This window comes from Mustelus asterias, chromosome 8 (assembly GCF_964213995.1).
Source record: "Mustelus asterias chromosome 8, sMusAst1.hap1.1, whole genome shotgun sequence".
Lineage (NCBI taxonomy): Eukaryota > Metazoa > Chordata > Chondrichthyes > Carcharhiniformes > Triakidae > Mustelus > Mustelus asterias.
The window spans coordinates 115,149,688-115,166,239 of NC_135808.1; the positions used below are offsets into that span (position 1 = coordinate 115,149,688).

The 16,552-nt window shown below is 44.8% G+C and overlaps 1 pseudogene; it reads right to left on the reverse strand.

Moving 5' to 3' along the window:
- Window positions 1–15,571: 15,571 nt before the first annotated feature.
- On the reverse strand, window positions 15,572–16,156 carry LOC144497966 (adrenodoxin pseudogene; annotated as a pseudogene).
- Window positions 16,157–16,552: the final 396 nt, after the last annotated feature.

The following is a 16,552-nucleotide window of genomic DNA, read 5'->3' on the forward strand; positions in this document are numbered from 1 at the left end:
TGTAATGAACAAAGCATCGTAGCTGTGAGGGACAGCTCGGTGGATAGGATATTGGTATGTAGATAGGCTGGAAAATTGGGTGGGGATCCTGGATTCAGGATTCAATCCTGGACCAGGGAGCGGCGCGGGCTTGGAGGGCCGAAGGGCCTGTTCCTGTGCTGTATTGTTCTTTGTTCTTTGTTCTTTGTTATGAGTGGTTTTGATAGAGTAAATAAGGATGCACTGTTTCAGGTGGCAGTCAGGTGATTGGCAAAATAACAAGAGACAAGATGAAGAGATAAAGAAAACGATTTATGCAATGACTTGGGATTTGGAATATACTGTCCGAAAGGAAGTTGGAAGAAGATTCAGTAGTAACCTTTGAAATGGATTTGGATAAAAAAATGAAGGAAAAAATGACAGGGCTGTGAGGAAAGAGCAAGGAGTTGGGCTACTTGGATAGCCCTACAAAAGAGCTGGCACACACATAATGGATCAAATAGCCTCATTCTGTGCCATTATCCTCTGATTCTAGGAACCAGGTGACTGACTCCCATCTGAAGATTAAACGGTAAAACTAGTAACCTGGTTACTGGTTAAGTAATGTAATTCCGGGACTGCTGGTAGGGGAGTGCCAACGCACTTGCCTTTCCACTTCTCGAGGAATTTCTTTTCCTCCTCCAAACCTAAGGTGAAAAGCTGTCAGCATTGTTGTAAGGTGTTGGGCATAGTTCAGTAGGTAAAATTAGGTATTCCTAGTCTTAGGTATTTCAACAGTAAATATTTATGAACTACTAGAAAATATAGACATAGGTACACTAAAGACCCAGCTAGGGGCTGACTCCATGCTTGCTTCTACACATGGATCTTAAAGTTTATTTAAAGTTTATTTATTTATTAGTCACAAGTAGACATACATTCACACTCTAATGAAGTTACTGTGAAAATCCCCTAGTCGCCACACTCCGGCGCCTGTTCGGGCACACTGAGGGAGAATTTAGCATGGCCAATGCACCTAACCTGCACATTTTTGGACTGTGGGAGGAAACTGGAGTACCCAGAGGAAACCGCGCAGACACAGGGAGAACGTGCAAACTCCACACAGACAGTGACCCAAGCCGGGAATCGAACCCAGGTCTCTGGCTCTGCCGAACACTACACTGATCCCTAAGTGTGGGACATGTGTTTTCTTAAATTTCTGTATGGGTGGAACTGTATTTGGTTTCACTTAGTGCCAGACCCTTGTACTACAAGCACTGCTCACAACTGTGGAATTTTACTATGGAAGATGGTCACCAAGGCAATGCCAAATTGAAAGAAGCCAGTATCAAACAATAGGGACAAAAGAACGTTGGGGCTGAATATCCGTAGCTCTTCCAGATCATATCTGCCAGAAGCCTAGCAATTTTGGAACCATTCCCCTGCAGTCTCCGGTGTCTGAGCTATGCCCAGTTTTGCAATCACTTGCCTAGATCATGTCAAGACAGTGGCCTCTTCTTGACACCTCATAGATTGGTGAGGTCTGGGCTGGTCAGGGATGCATGGCCCACAGTGTTTTAGGCCCACTAACTGGAGTACTCAAAATACAATTGGTCCAGGTTTGTCCAACCTTTTCGCGTAGGGGGCCACATTTCCATTTTTTTTCTCATTCAAGAGGCTGATGAGCAAATTTCAGAGAGATAGGGCGGGATTTTTATGACCTCGCTTGTCCCGAAATTGTAAAATCCTGCCTGAGATCAATGGAGCTTTTCATGTTCTGATCCTTGTCCGCTCTGATTCCCATGGCGGGCAGCGCAGTACAATTCTGGCCATACGATTTGGCACAACATCAAATATGAATTTTAAAGAAACGTTGAAATATGAAGAATAGAAACAACTTGCAAAGATAAATCAATGTCAAAGCAATAAATTGATAATTGCAAATAGATTCATTAATAAAGATGACTATCAAAGTGTGAGAGGTTGAGGGCGTGCATGTCTGGCTCACTCCCAGTTTCAGGATGCTTCACTTCTTGTGTGAATGGTATGTAAAAAGTGTTTGTGTGTGGGATTGAGGGTGAGTGAGAATCCTGAGACTGGGGGCTGGATTATTCCCTTTCAAAACAGGAGCAATTTCTGCATCGATTGGCGTATTATCGGGTATGATGGTATGCAGAGTAATGCAGCATGGCATAGTGCTTGGCAGGGTATATGGACCAATGCAGCATGGCATTGTGCATGGCAGTATACATGGACCAATGCAGCATGGTATAGTGCATGGCAGTATACTGGGAACAATGCAGTGTGGCATAGTCCATGGCAGGATAGACAGAGTAATGCAGCATGGCACGATGCATGGGAGGATATATAGATCAATGCAGCATGGCATAGTGCATGGCAGGTTTATGGAGCAATGCAGCATGGCATAGTGCATGGCAGGTTCATGGAGCAATGCAGCATGGCATAGTGCATGACAGGATATACAGAGAAATGTAGCATGGCATAGTGCATGGCAGGTTCATGGAAGAATGCAGCATGGTAAGAGAGCATTGTCAATCTGTGTTTACCCAGAAATTGACACCAATTCTTCTTCATGAAGTAAGAACATGTACGATCCCCAAATCTTTGACAATTATGTGATCGTATCATAAAATAACATGACTTTCAATAACTGTAAGCAAATGGTCCTAATTATAGGGAATAACAACACTTTGTCTATGTTAGACAAAAGTTTTCATTACATTCATTCAATTGTGCAATTTCTGCTCTGGTGCAATTGGAAAAGGTGTGAGACCTAAACAGACTAGCATTAGTAGACGGTGTATGTGTCTATTACCACACTGAAAACAACATCCAACAATTGGTGGAATTCTACATTGAGAAACACAGAGATGCAGCAGTGAAGCATTTGTGGAAAAAGTTGTCTTTCGGGATTGATAAATGAAGGCCGGAATTCGCTGATATCATACACCCACTAACGTTGCCAGCGAGAAAGGAGAATTTGGTCCTCAGTCAAATTTGCATTCACTGTAGCAGGACCAGAGAATCCAAGCCACGGGCGAGGTCAGAGAGTTCCGGCCGAATCTGCCTTCATGCTCCATAACTATTTCCAAATGTTGCTATGGGCAGCGCCTTGAGTGAAGGCCCAAAGCTCTTTGTCAAACACAATTTCACCATGATCAAGCTACCTTTAACTGGGCAACCAAAACATCACATCACAGTGAGATCAAACATCACAATAGGTTTGCAAACTGGATAAGTTTGAGGCAGGAGGCTGCACAGCTAGTTTCATTGAAGAAAATGCAGCTGCACAGATGTGTTTACTGGCTGATCTATCTAGGACTGAATGCAATCAGCTGGAAGATCTGAAAAAGTTTACTTTGTGAAGGGAGCAGGAAAATGGCAACACCATCAACCAGTAGATTCAATGGAGCGTTGCTGACATTGGAAGGTTTGCTTCAGTGTAGTAATGTTGTAATTTGTGAAGGATATTACAAAGTCATTTAACACTGCTGCACATTAGGATGGAACAGTTGTATTTGTTGTCATGAGTAAATCCTCCGTCTCATTCCTCATGGGTAGTCATATGCCTGGAGCCTGATCTCTGATGGTTAATCAGTTCCATAATCAGGTCCCTTCTTGGTTTCTCTGACTGACTAGCTCTGTGAGTTCAGTGTTCATGTACTGTTGTGTATGGAATGTAATTGGCTAGAAGATCTGAACCAGTTTGTTTTGTGAAGGCAGCGTGAACAATGGTAGCATCATAAACCAATAGATTAAATGGAGGGTTACAAACATTCAAACAAATCTCTGTCCATTCATATTGAAGATTGCTGATATTGAACAGTTTGTCTCCATGTGGTTATCTTCCATTGTTATTGGTGAAGGATATTACAAACTCAGTTAATTCTGCTGCACATTAGGGCGGAATTGTCCAACCTATTGTCAGAAGTAAATCTTCCATCTCATAATTTGTGGGTATTTAGTTGCCTGGACGACCATCATCCCGATACCTAAGAAAAACCAAGCAGTGTGCCGCAACGACTCTCGTTCGGTGGCTCTGACATCCATCATTATGAAGTGCTTCGAAAGGTTAGTCAAGGCATGAATCAATTCCAGCCTCCCGGACTGTCTGGATCCACTACAGTTTGTCTACCGCCGCAACAGGTCCACAGCAGACGCCATCTCCCTGGCCCTGCACTCAACCCTGGTGGAACACCTAGATAACAAAGGCACCTATGTCAGACTCCTATTTATTGACTACAACTCAGCCTTCAACACCATTATTCCCATGAAACTCATCTCCAAACTCCGTGGCTTGGGCCTCGGCTCCTCCCTCTGCATCTGGATGTTGAACGTCCTAACTCACAGACCACAATCTGTAAGGATAGGCAACAACATCTCCTTCACAATCATCCTCAACACCGGTGCCCCACAAGGCTGTGTTCTCAGCCCCCTTCTATACTCCTTATACACCTATGACTGTGTGGCCAAATTCTCCTCCAATTCGATTTTCAAGTTTGCTGATGACACCACCGTAGTGGGACAGATCTCAAACAATGATGAGACAGAGTACAGGAATGAGATAGAGAATCTGGTGAACTGGTGCGGTGACAATAATCTCTCCCTCAATGTCAACAAAATGAAGGAGACTGTCATCGACTTCAGGAAGCGTAAAGGAGAACATACCCCTGTCTACATCAATGGAGACGAGATAGAAAGGGTCGAGAACTTCAAGTTTATAGGTGTCCAGATCACCAACAACCTGTCCTGGTCCCCCCATGCTGACACTATAGTTGAGAAAGCCCACCAACGCTTCTACTTTTTCAGAAGACTATGGAAATTTGGCATGTCCGCTACGACTCTCACCAACTTTTACAGATGCACCATAGAAAGCATTCTTTCTGGTTGTATCACAGCTCGGTATGGCTCCTGCTCTGTCCAAGACTGCAAGAAACTACAAAAGGTCGTGAATGCAGCCCAATCCATCACGCAAACCAGCCTCGCTGTCTACACTTGCCGCTGCCTCGGCAAAACAGCCAGCATAATTAAGAACCCCAAGCACTTAGGACATTCTCTCTTCCACCTTCCTCTGTCGGGAAAAAGATACAGAAGTCTGAGGTAATGTACCAACCGACTCAAGAACAACTTTTTCCCTGCTGTTGTCAGACTTTTGAATGGACTTACCTTGCATTAAGTTGACCTTTCTCTACACCCTAGCTATGACTGTAACACAACATTCTGCACTCTCTCGTTTCTTTCTCTATGAACGGTATGCTTTGTCTGTATAGCTCGCAAGGAACAATACTTTTCACTCTATGTTAATACATGTGACAATAAATCAAATCATATCAAATGGAACCTGGTTTCTGGTCATTAATCAACCCCACTCTTATGTTTCTCCTGACTGATCAGTTCTGCCAGTCTGAGTGTGGTACTCAGGCACTGTTCTGTAACTACATTCAGCTACTTTACATCATTGGCATTGATTAAGATACTTCGGAGGCTGGATTATAATGACCAATGTTTGCCAGACACAGTTTAATTTGCTTTGATTTGAGTTATTATTGTCACTTGTATTGAGATACAGTGAAAAGTATTGCTTTTTGTGCGCTACACAGATCAAACATACTGTTCATAGAGAACATAGGGGAGAAGAAAAGGAAAGGGTGCAGAATCTAGTGTGACAATCATAGCTAAGGTGTGGAGAAAGATCAACCTAATAACATAAGATAGATTCATTCAAAAGCCCCAGGCAAATATTTACTCCTAGCTATGCGCATTTCTGCTGTGAAGCAGTAATTCTGCTCATGTATAGATGGAAATGCAGCTTACTTGTGTGCGGCAGACCGGCCTCGTATTTGCCTGTTACCACACTGACCAATATCCAGCTGATGGTGGAGAGTTGTACTGGGAAACACTGAGATTTAGCAATGAGGGGTTTGGGGGAACTGTTAAATTTGTGGATGGATAAATGTTTCTGTGGGCAATGAAGTCAAAGCTCGTTTGCCATCCATAATTTCATTGCAATCAAGCCAACTTTAAATGAATGGTCAAACTGTGACATCACAGAGCATATCTCACCTTCACAATGAGCATCACAGTGAGATCAAACACAGGTTTGCAAACTGAGGCAAGAGGCTGCACAACTCATTCAAGTTAATGGAATGGTGCTGCACAGGGATACTTACTGGCTCATTTCTTGGTGGCTGAATGTGTTCAGCTGGAAGGTCTGAACAAGTTCACTTTGCGAATGGAACGTGAACCATATCATCAACCCATAAACTCAAAGAGAAGTTGTGGATCTTGGAAGGTTTGTCTCAACATAATTATCTTGTAATTTGCGAAAGACATTATAAATTAAGGGCGGCACAGTGGAACAGTAGTTAGCACCGCTGCCTCACAGCGCCCGGGACCCAAGGTTCGATTCCGGCCTCAGTTCACTGTCTGTGTGGAGTGTGCACGTTCTCCCCGTGTCTGCGTGGGTTTCCTCCGGGTGCTCCGGTTTCCTCCCACACTCTAAAGATGTGCAGGTTAGGTTGATTGGCCATGCTAAATTGCCCCTTAGTGCCAGAGGGGACTAGCAGGGTAAATACATTGGATTATGGGATAGGGTGGGATTGTTGTTGGTGCAGGCTCGATGGGCCGAATGGCCTCCTTCTGCACTGTAGGGATACTATGATTCCCTGATTCTATGGAATTCACTTACTGCTGCTGCACATTAGGATGGAATAGCTGTATTTGTTGTCATGAATAAATCTTCCATGTCATTCCTCATGGGTAGTCAGCTACCTGAACTCTGATGGTTAATCAGTCCCAAAGTCAGATCCCTTCTTGGAGTCTCTGGCTGACCATCTCTGCAGTCTGTGAGTTTGGTACTCATGTCCTGTTTAACTATATTCAGTAATTAACATAATTGGCATTATTTGAGATATCCTGGAGTTTAGCTATAATGATCAACGTTTGTTAGAAACACTCTAAAGTCCCAGGTAGACATTTACTCCATAGCTGCTGCAAACCAATAATTCTGCTCATGAACATGTGGAAACACAGTTTATGTGTGTGTGAGACTTAGCCAGAGGAGTACGATTACTAGCCAGTGAATTTGTCAATGAACACAAGAAAACACAGCCCAACAGGTAGTGCAGGTGTGTACTGAAAAACACTGAGATGCAGCAACGAAGGGTGTGGGGTGCTATAGTCCTTCTGGATCGATGAATGAAGTTTCATCAAACTGCCTTCAAGCTCTATAATTATTTCTAGATGTTGCTACTGGCCTTACACTGAATGACATCCAAGCATCTTTACCAAACACAATTTCATCATGATCAAGGTACCTTTAACTGAGGGGCTAAATTGTGACATCGCAAAGCGAGTCGCAGTGAGATCAAACATCACACTAACTTGACAAACTGGGCTTGTTTGAGGCAGGAGATGACATTAATCAGTTTAAGCAAAAGAATTGGAGCTGCACAGACGTGTTTACTGGCTGATTTCCCTGTGATTGGATATGTTCAGCTCAAAGATCTGAAAAGTTTACTTTGTGAAAAGACATCATCAACCCATAGATTCAGTTTTAAAGTTTATTTATTGGTGTCACAAGTAGGCTTACGTTAACACTGCAATGAAGTTACTGTCAAAATTCCCTCGGATGGAACAGCTGTAAATCCATGTCATTCCTAATGGGCAGGCAGGTACCTGGAGCCTGATCTCTCTGATAGTTAATCAGTCCCTTCTTGGAGTCTCTGACTGAGAAGCTCTGCCAGTCTGTGAGTTTGGTGCTCATATCCTGTTGTGTAATGACACTCAGTGCTTAACATAATTGGCATTGTTTGAGATATTCTAGAGTTTGTGCTATAATGATCAATGTTTGTTAGATACAGTCTATAGTCCCAGATAGACATTTACCCTCAGCAACCTGCATATCTACTATAAACCAATATTTCTGCTCATGTGCATGTGGAAATGCAGGTTATTTGCATGAAACTAACTAGCATGATTACTAGACAATGTATTTGTCTATTTCCACACTGAGAACAATATACAGCAGTTGGTGCAGGTGTGTACTGAAAAATACAAAAGTAGCAATGAGGGATTTGGGGGAACTGTAGCCTTATTGGATTGAGGAATGGAGTTTTAACAAACTGCCTTCATGCTCCATAATTATTTCTAAATGTTGCTGCAGGCAGTCCCTTAAATGAAGTGGCAGGCTGTTTGCCAAAGACAATTTCATCACCAGTATGGCACCTTCAGCTGCTGGGCCAGACTGTGACATCATGGAGCAAGTCACAGTGGGGATCAAAGGTCACAATAGTTTTGCAAACTGGTTAAGTTTGAGACAGGAGGCTGCACCCAGTTTCAATAAAGGAAATGCACCTGCAGAGATATATAGGTATATACTGTCTGATCTCTCCGTGACTGAATGTGAACAGTGAGTAGATCTGAACAAATATACTTTTTGAAAGGAGTGTGAACAATGGTAACTTCATGAACCGGTAGATTCAATGGAGGGTTGCTGAAATTGGGAGGGTTGTGTCAACCCGGTTATCTTGTAATTTGTGAAGGACATTACAAACTCATTTTGTGTGGCTGCACATTGCGGCCCATTGCCCAAACTACCTCTGGGATGTGATCACATGTACATTCTGGCGCAGTGAGTCATTGTCCCCCAAATGAAGCCCAAGGATGTTTATCAAACACAATTTCATCAAAGTTCAACGCTCTAATGGGCTGTCAGATTGTCAAATTATACAGCAAATCTCACCCTCATAATGCACATCACAGTGAGATCAGCTATTGCAACAGCTTTGCAAACCAGGTAAGTTTGAGACAGGAGAATGCACAACCAGTTTCAATGAATAAATTGGAGCTGCACAGATATATTTACTGGCTGATCTCTCAGTGACTGAATGAAGATCTGAACAAGTTTACTTTGCCAAGGGAGTGTGAAAAATGGTAACATCAGCAACCAGTAGATTCGATGGAAGGCTGCTGAGATTGGTAGGTTTGTCTCAACATGATTGTCTTGTGAAGGATATTACAAATTCTGTTCATACAGCTGCACAGTAGGAGTATTTTTTTGTCATGAGTAAATCTTCCATCTCAATCCTCATGAGTAGTCAGGTGCCTGGAGCCTGATCTCTGATGGTTAATCAGTTGCACTCTTCTTGAAGTCCCTGACTGACCAGCTCTGCCAGTCTGTGAGTTTGCTGCACATGTACTGTTCTGCAACTACATTCAGCAACTGAATGTAATTTGCATTGTTGGGTATATTCTAGCAGATGGGCTAAAATGATCAATGTTAGCTAGATATTTTCTAAGGTACAAGGCAGACATTTATCTCAGCTACCCAGGCATCTATTGTAAACCAATAATTGCTCATATGCAAGTGGAAATGCAGCTTAGTTGTATGCAACTTAAGCAGACTAGTACCATTTTTAGGCATCCAGTGGAGCTGTGTACTGGGAAACACTGAGATATAGCAATGACAGCTTTCAGGGGACTGTAGGACTTCAGGATGGATAAATGTTGCCGTAGAAGTAGTTCCTTAAATAAAATCCAAGACTTTTTTTTATTCATTTGTGGAACATGGGCATCGCTGGCTTACCAGTATTTATTGCCCAACCCTAGTTACTGAAGCTATTGTGATGTTTGATCCTCAGTTGAAAGTTGACCACATTGCTGTGGCTCTGGAGTAGACCAGACCAGGTAAGGACGGCAGATTTCCTTCTCTAAAGGATATTATTTGATTTGATTTATTATTGTCACATCTATTAGTATACAGTGAAAAGTATTGTTTCTTGCGCTATACTGACAAAGCATACCGTACATAGAGAAGGAAAAGAGAATGCAGAATGTGGAAAAGGATAGAGAGTGAACGAGATGGGTTTTTCTGACAATCCACAATGCTTTCATGATCATCTGTAGATTCTTAATTCCAGATATATTTTCTTGAATTCAAGTTCCACCATTTGCCGTGGCGGGATTCGAACCCGGGTACCCAAAATATTAGCTGAGTTGCTGGGTTTATAGTCTAGCAATAATACCACTAAGCCATCCCCTCCATTCATGCTAAAGACAACTTCATCATGATCAAGCCACCTTGAACTGAATGGTGAAACCATTCAGTGCCCCATGCAAGGCTTATGGAGAAAGTGAAGGGGCATGGGATACAAGGGGACGTTGCTTTGTGGATTCAGAACTGGCTTGCCCACAGAAGGCAAAGAGTGGTTGTAGATGGGTCTTTTTCAGTGTGGGGGTCGGTCACCAGTGGGGTGCCCCAGGGATCTGTTCTGAGACCCTTGCTCTTTGTGATTTTTATAAATGACCTGCATGAGGAAGTGGAAGGATGGGTTGGCAGGTTTGCTGATGACACAAAGGTTGGAGGTGTCGTGGATAGTGTAGAGGGATGTCAGCAGTTCCAACGAGACATAGATAAGATGCAAGACTGGGCAGAGAAGTGGCAGATGGACTTCAACCCAGATAAGTGTGTGGTGGTTCATTTTGGCAGGTCGAATAGGATGGAAGAATACAATATTACGGCTAAGACGCTTGGCAGTGTGGAAGAACAGAGGGATCTTGGGGTCCGGGTTCATAGGACGCTCAAAGCAGCATCGCAGGTAGAGGCTGTGATTAAGAAGGCGTATGGATTACTGGCCTTCATCAATAGAGGAATTGAGTTTAGAAATCGGGAGATCATGCTGCAGCTGTATAGGACCCTGGTCAGACCCCACCTGGAGTACTGTGTCCAGTTCTGGTCGCCTCATTACAGAAAGGATGTGGAAGCCATAGAACGGGTGCAGAGGAGATTTACGAGGATGTTGCTGGGATTAAGTGATATGCCTTATGAAGATAGGTTGAGAGAGCTAGGTCTATTCTCCTTGGAGAAGCGAAGGATGAGAGGTGACCTGATAGAGGTGTATAAGATGTCGAGAGGTATTGATAGAGTGGATTCTCAGAGGCTTTTACCCAGGGCTGAAATAGTTGTCATGAGAGGCCACAGGTTTAGGGTGCTAGGTCTATTCTCCTTGGAGAAGCGAAGGATGAGAGGTGACCTGATAGAGGTGTATAAGATGTCGAGAGGTATTGATAGAGTGGATTCTCAGAGGCTTTTACCCAGGGCTGAAATAGTTGTCATGAGAGGCCACAGGTTTAGGGTGCTGGGGAGTAGGTATAGAGGAGATGTTAGGGGTAAGTTTTTCACTCAGAGGGTGGTGGGTGCGTGGAATCGGCTGCCGGTTGTGGTGGTGGAAGCGGATTCGATTGAGTCTTTTAAGAGACTTTTGGATAGGTTCATGGAGGTTAGTAAGATAGAGGGTTATAGATGAGCCTAGAAGGTAAGGAAGTTGTTCGGTGCAACTTGTGGGCCGAAGGGCCTGTTTGTGCTGTAGCTTTTCTATGTTCTATGAAACGGTGACATCACAGAGTAAGTCTCACCCTCATAATGCACATCACAGTGGGGGGTCAAACATCAGGATAGAGACAGGAGACTGCACAACCCAGTTTCAGTGAAGGAAATGAAGCTGCAACGACATACTTACTGGCTGATCTCTCTGTGACAGTGTAATAAGCTGGAAAATCTGAACAAATTTACTTTGTGAAGGGATTGTGAACATTATCACCCCATAGATTCAATGGAGTGTTGCTGATGTTGGAAGGTTTGTCTCAACATGGTTATTTTGTAATTTGTGAAAAGACATTCTAAGCTCAGTTAATACTGCTGCACATTAGGATGGAATAGTTGTATTTGTTGTCACGAGTAAATCTTCCATCACATTCCTCATGTGTCGTTGGATGCCTGGGGCCTGATCTCAGATGGTTAATCAGTCCCATAATCAGGCCCCTTCTTGGGAGTCTCTGACTGACCAGCTGTGCTAGTGAGTTTATTGCTCGTGTGCTGTTATGGAACTACAGCCAGAATTCTTCAATCTTGTTCACCCCACCACTACCATCAGCAAGAATGGAGAATTTGGCACTCAGCCAATTCTCCATTCACTGCAGCAGGACTGGAGAATCCCAGAGAATTCTGGCCTAAATTAAGTTACTTAATATTGGCATGCTTAAGATATTCTAAAGGTTGTCCAAAAATTATTAATATTTGCCAGAGACACTAAAACATTCCCAGGCCGACATTTAACTCCTGCTATCTGAATTATAGAGTAGAGCTTAACGATACAAGTTCATCTTCTTTGACCATCCACTTGGCAATGGCTTGATGAGAGGTCTCAGATCCAACAACATATGTAGCCTAACAAGAAGTTGATTCTGCTTCAACTAAGGTTCCAACAGCACTATTTCGCTCCATTACCCAATGAAACCAATATTCAACAGATGGTGAAGGTGTATACTGAGATGCAGTAATGAGTCTTTCTGGATTGATGAGTAAGGTTTCAGCAAACAGCCGTCATCCTCCATAATTGTTTCTAAATGTTGCTCTTGGCACCTCCCCGCTAAATAATCTCTGATGGTTGATCAGTCCCATAGTCAGGCCCTTTCTTGGGGTCCCTGTCTGACCAATGCTGTGAGTCTGAGTTTAGTGTTCAGGCACTGTTATGTGACTACATTCAGCTGCTTAAAATCATTGTCATTGTTTGGGATATTCTGGAGGTTGGGCTAAAATGATCAATGTTTTGTAGATGCACTCTAAACTCCCTGTCAGACACTTACTCTCAGCTACACTGGTGTCTACTGTAAGCCAATTATTCTGTTCATGTGCAAGTGGAAATGCAGCTTACTTGTGAAGATTAAGTATAGGAGGATCAAGCATCACAATAGGTTTGCAAACAGGTTTAGGTTGAGGCAGGCGGCTGCACAACCCAGCTTAGGTGAAGGAAATGCAGCTGCACAGATGTACTTTACTGGCTGATCTCTCTGTGACTGAATGGGCCCGATTTTACCAACAATTTGAGCCTGTTTTCGGGCGCGAAATCGCGGTAAAGTCGGGTGTGAGGCCTTTATCGCGATCTGCACCCGCGTCCGCGCAGATCGCCACTTTACTGAGACCCGCGAATGGCGGGGATCCGTTCCGCGCCCAAATCGGGCGCAACGACGATTTAAATGCATTTGCATGCATTTAAATTGAATTAATGAACTGCCCGCCCAACTCTATCAGCATTTCCCCCTTTACCACCGCGTTTACCAATCCAGAACCGTGCTTTTAGGGACCTGCTGAATAAAAGTCTGAGTCGGACGCTCCAGCCTCTGAAGAGCATGTTCAGTGTTTCCAACGGCTCTCTGACTCAGATCAGTGGTGGAGTGGGGGTGGAGGCAAGTCAGATCGTTCTCTAGTTGGAGGGGGGAGGAGAGGAGTGAGATCAGATCGTTGTCTGGTTGGGGGGGGCGGGGAGGAGGGGGAGGCAGGTCAGATGTACCTCTGGTGGGGGGGGGGGGGGGGAGGGCTGATCATTGCCTGGTGGTGAGGGGGCGGGGCGATCGTTGCCTGGTGGTGGGGGGGAGGAGGCGGGTCAGATGTTCTTTTGGAGGGGAGGGGGAGTGAGGCCAGGCCATTCTGGGGGGGGGGAGGGGAGTGAGGCAAGTTCGTTGTCGGAGGGGGGGCGGAGTGAGGCCAGATCGTTGTCTTGGGGGGGGAGGAGGGAGGCGGGTAAGATGTATCTCGGGGGGGCAGATGGATCTCTGGTGGGGGGGGGGGCAGATGGATCTCTGGTGGGGGGGCAGATGGATCTCTGGTGGGGGGGGCAGATGGATCTCTGGTGGGTGGGCAGATGGATCTCTGGTAGGTGGGCAGGGGGGTCCACTGCCACTCTGCGGGTGATCAGTGTGGGGGGGAAGGGAGGCTGGGGTGGCGATCGGTCTGTGTAGTGGCGGGTGGATAGGTGGGGCTGTGATCTCTGTGTGTGTCCCTTATCCACCCCCCCACTACCCATACACATCACTGCCCCCCTTATCCACCATCCCCACTACCCACACACATCACTGCCCCCCTTATCTACCCCCCACTACCCAGACCGATCGCAACCCATGCCCCCCTCCCCCCCACCGATCGCCCGCAGAGTGGCAGCGGACCCCCCTGCCCCCCCACCAGAGATCCATCTGTCCCCCCCAGAGATCCATCTCCCCCCCCCCCAAGATACATCTTACCCGCCTCCCTCCTTCTGCCCCCCTCCCCCCCCCACAAGATACACCCCTGCTCCCGCTTTTCGCTCCCGGGCCACTTTCTCCACTTTCTGTGGCTCGGGAGCAATCTGACACGGGCGCACTTTTTCCAATTTTGTTCTAACTGTGCATGCGCAGTTCAGAGCTCCGATTGTTTCAGCCACGCTAAGCCCCGCCCACAGCACGACTGGGACTGGAGATGGCGGAGAGCGTATGGGGGCGCCTGAAAACAGATTTCTAAGTTGGATCTGTACTACGCCCAGATTCGGCACTTAGAATGAAAATGGTAAAATCGGGCCCAATGTGATAAGCTGGAAGATCTGAACAAGTTCACTTTGAGAAGGGAGTGTGAACAATATCATCAACCCATAGACTCAATGGAAAGTTGCTGATAATGGGAGGCTTGTCTCAACATTGTAATCATGTGATTTGTGAAGCACATTATAAACTCAGTTAATACTGCTGCGCATTAGGATGCAATTATTGTCACGAGTAAATCTTCCACGTCATTCCACATGGGTAGTCAGGTTCCTGGAGCCTGATCTCTGATAGTTAACCAGTCCCATAGTCAGGTTCCTTCTTGGAGTCTCTGATTAACCAGCTCTGCCAGTCTGTGAGTTTGATGCCTAGGCGTTGTTATGTAACTACATTCAGCTACTTAACATCATTGTTTGAGATGTTCTTGAGGTTGGGCTAAAATTATTAATGTTTAATAGGCACACCCAAAACCACAGACAGACATTTAAGCCATGTTACCTAAATTAATTTAAGTTTATTTATTAGTGTCACAAATAGGCTTACATTATCACTGCAATGAAGTTACTGTGAAAATGAAACTGGTTCATCTTCCTTGGTCATTCTCTTGACATTGACTTATTTAAATAAATCTTCAACAACAATTAGTATAGCCGAACAAGAATTTGATTCTGCTCCAACTGAGGTTCCCAACTGCTCTGCTTGGTTCTACTGTCTCTGCCACTGAGCCAGTATTGGTGGATCCTCACCAATGGTGTCTGGCACTGCTGGAGTGTCCGGCTGCTCCAATCCTAAAAAGCACAAACACTCCTTCAAAATAGCTGAGACATTGGAAAAGTCCTCCACCAGGAAAGGGAGAAATGGAGAAGGTAAACAATCAGATCACCATTGTTCACTGGGCTGGAACCACATGGGAACCAGTTTTTAACAATCTAACTCATCCTGTCATTGTGATCTAAATGTAACCCGAGGCTGTCTGTCTAACACTGTCATCAAGGTGAGACACTTAGCTGGTTGAGTCACACCGTGACATCACAGAAGAAGCCTCACCCTCCACAATGAACATCACAGTGAGATTAAGCGTGGGTTTGTAACCATTGTACATATGAGGCAGAAGGCTGCACGACCATTTTTTTGTAATATACTGAAAATTTTATTTTTTAAAACAATGAATCATACTTTAATTATTAAAGACAATTGAACTTTGTCTTTAGCCATGTGGATTTTGTAATTTAGATTGGTTACTTCATGAGTCCGAGTCAAAGTCCTTGGCTTGTCTAGCATCAGTAACACTATTTGGTACTTCCACAGTCATCCCGTCCATCCACTTCTTAAGGCAGATCTGGCAACCCAAACGAGATGTCTCAGTTGGACCATAGGCCAAGTCCAGCAGATCAATTTCTTCAACAGTAATGCCATCCAGTTGCTTGTAGACAGGTTCTTCAAAGATTAGATGACATGTGGAGCAGGCCAACATTCCTTCACATGCACCAAAGCCATCAATATCCAAGTTATTTTCAACGACAACATCTAAGAGAGAATCGCCTAAGTTTCCCTCTGCTGTAAGCATCTCTCCATCACGGTTAACAAAATTGACTGTTACTTTATCTTTTGAACTCTGTAGCTGGGCGGCTGTGCTCAGTGAATGTTGGCCCCACATCCCACTGCTGGTAGCAGTGACTCCGTCGCAGAGAAACAGCCCGTCCTCTCCTCGCCTTCCGCTCTGGGAACTGCCCGGGCCCGAGTACCCGGCACAACCAGGATGCCACAGTCGCTTCAACACTGCACTCTGGGAAGTCAGCAGGAATCGCCGAGTGGCTGCAGCCGCCATTTCTGCACCGATCACTTCCAGTTTAAATGAAAGAAATGGAAGTGTACAGACTATTATTTCTCTGATCGCTCTAGGAATGAATCTGATCAGTTAGAAGAGCTCAGGAAGTTACTTTGTGAAGGGAGCATGACCAATGCCAATGTCAACAACAGGTAAATTAGACAGGAGGCTGCGGATGTTGAAACCTTGTGTCGTAATTTGTGAGGTTAATAACAAGAAATGTGATCTGGAGACCCACTGAGTTGATGCAGGGTAGGGTGGATTAGTTGAAGTTGCTGTGAGTACATATTGTTGCAATGCATGCAACTAGTTAACAACATTGGTAGGAGATAAAGAATCCCATCACCCATACACCCTGTTCTCTGGGATTTGATCACATGTACATTCTAGTGCAGT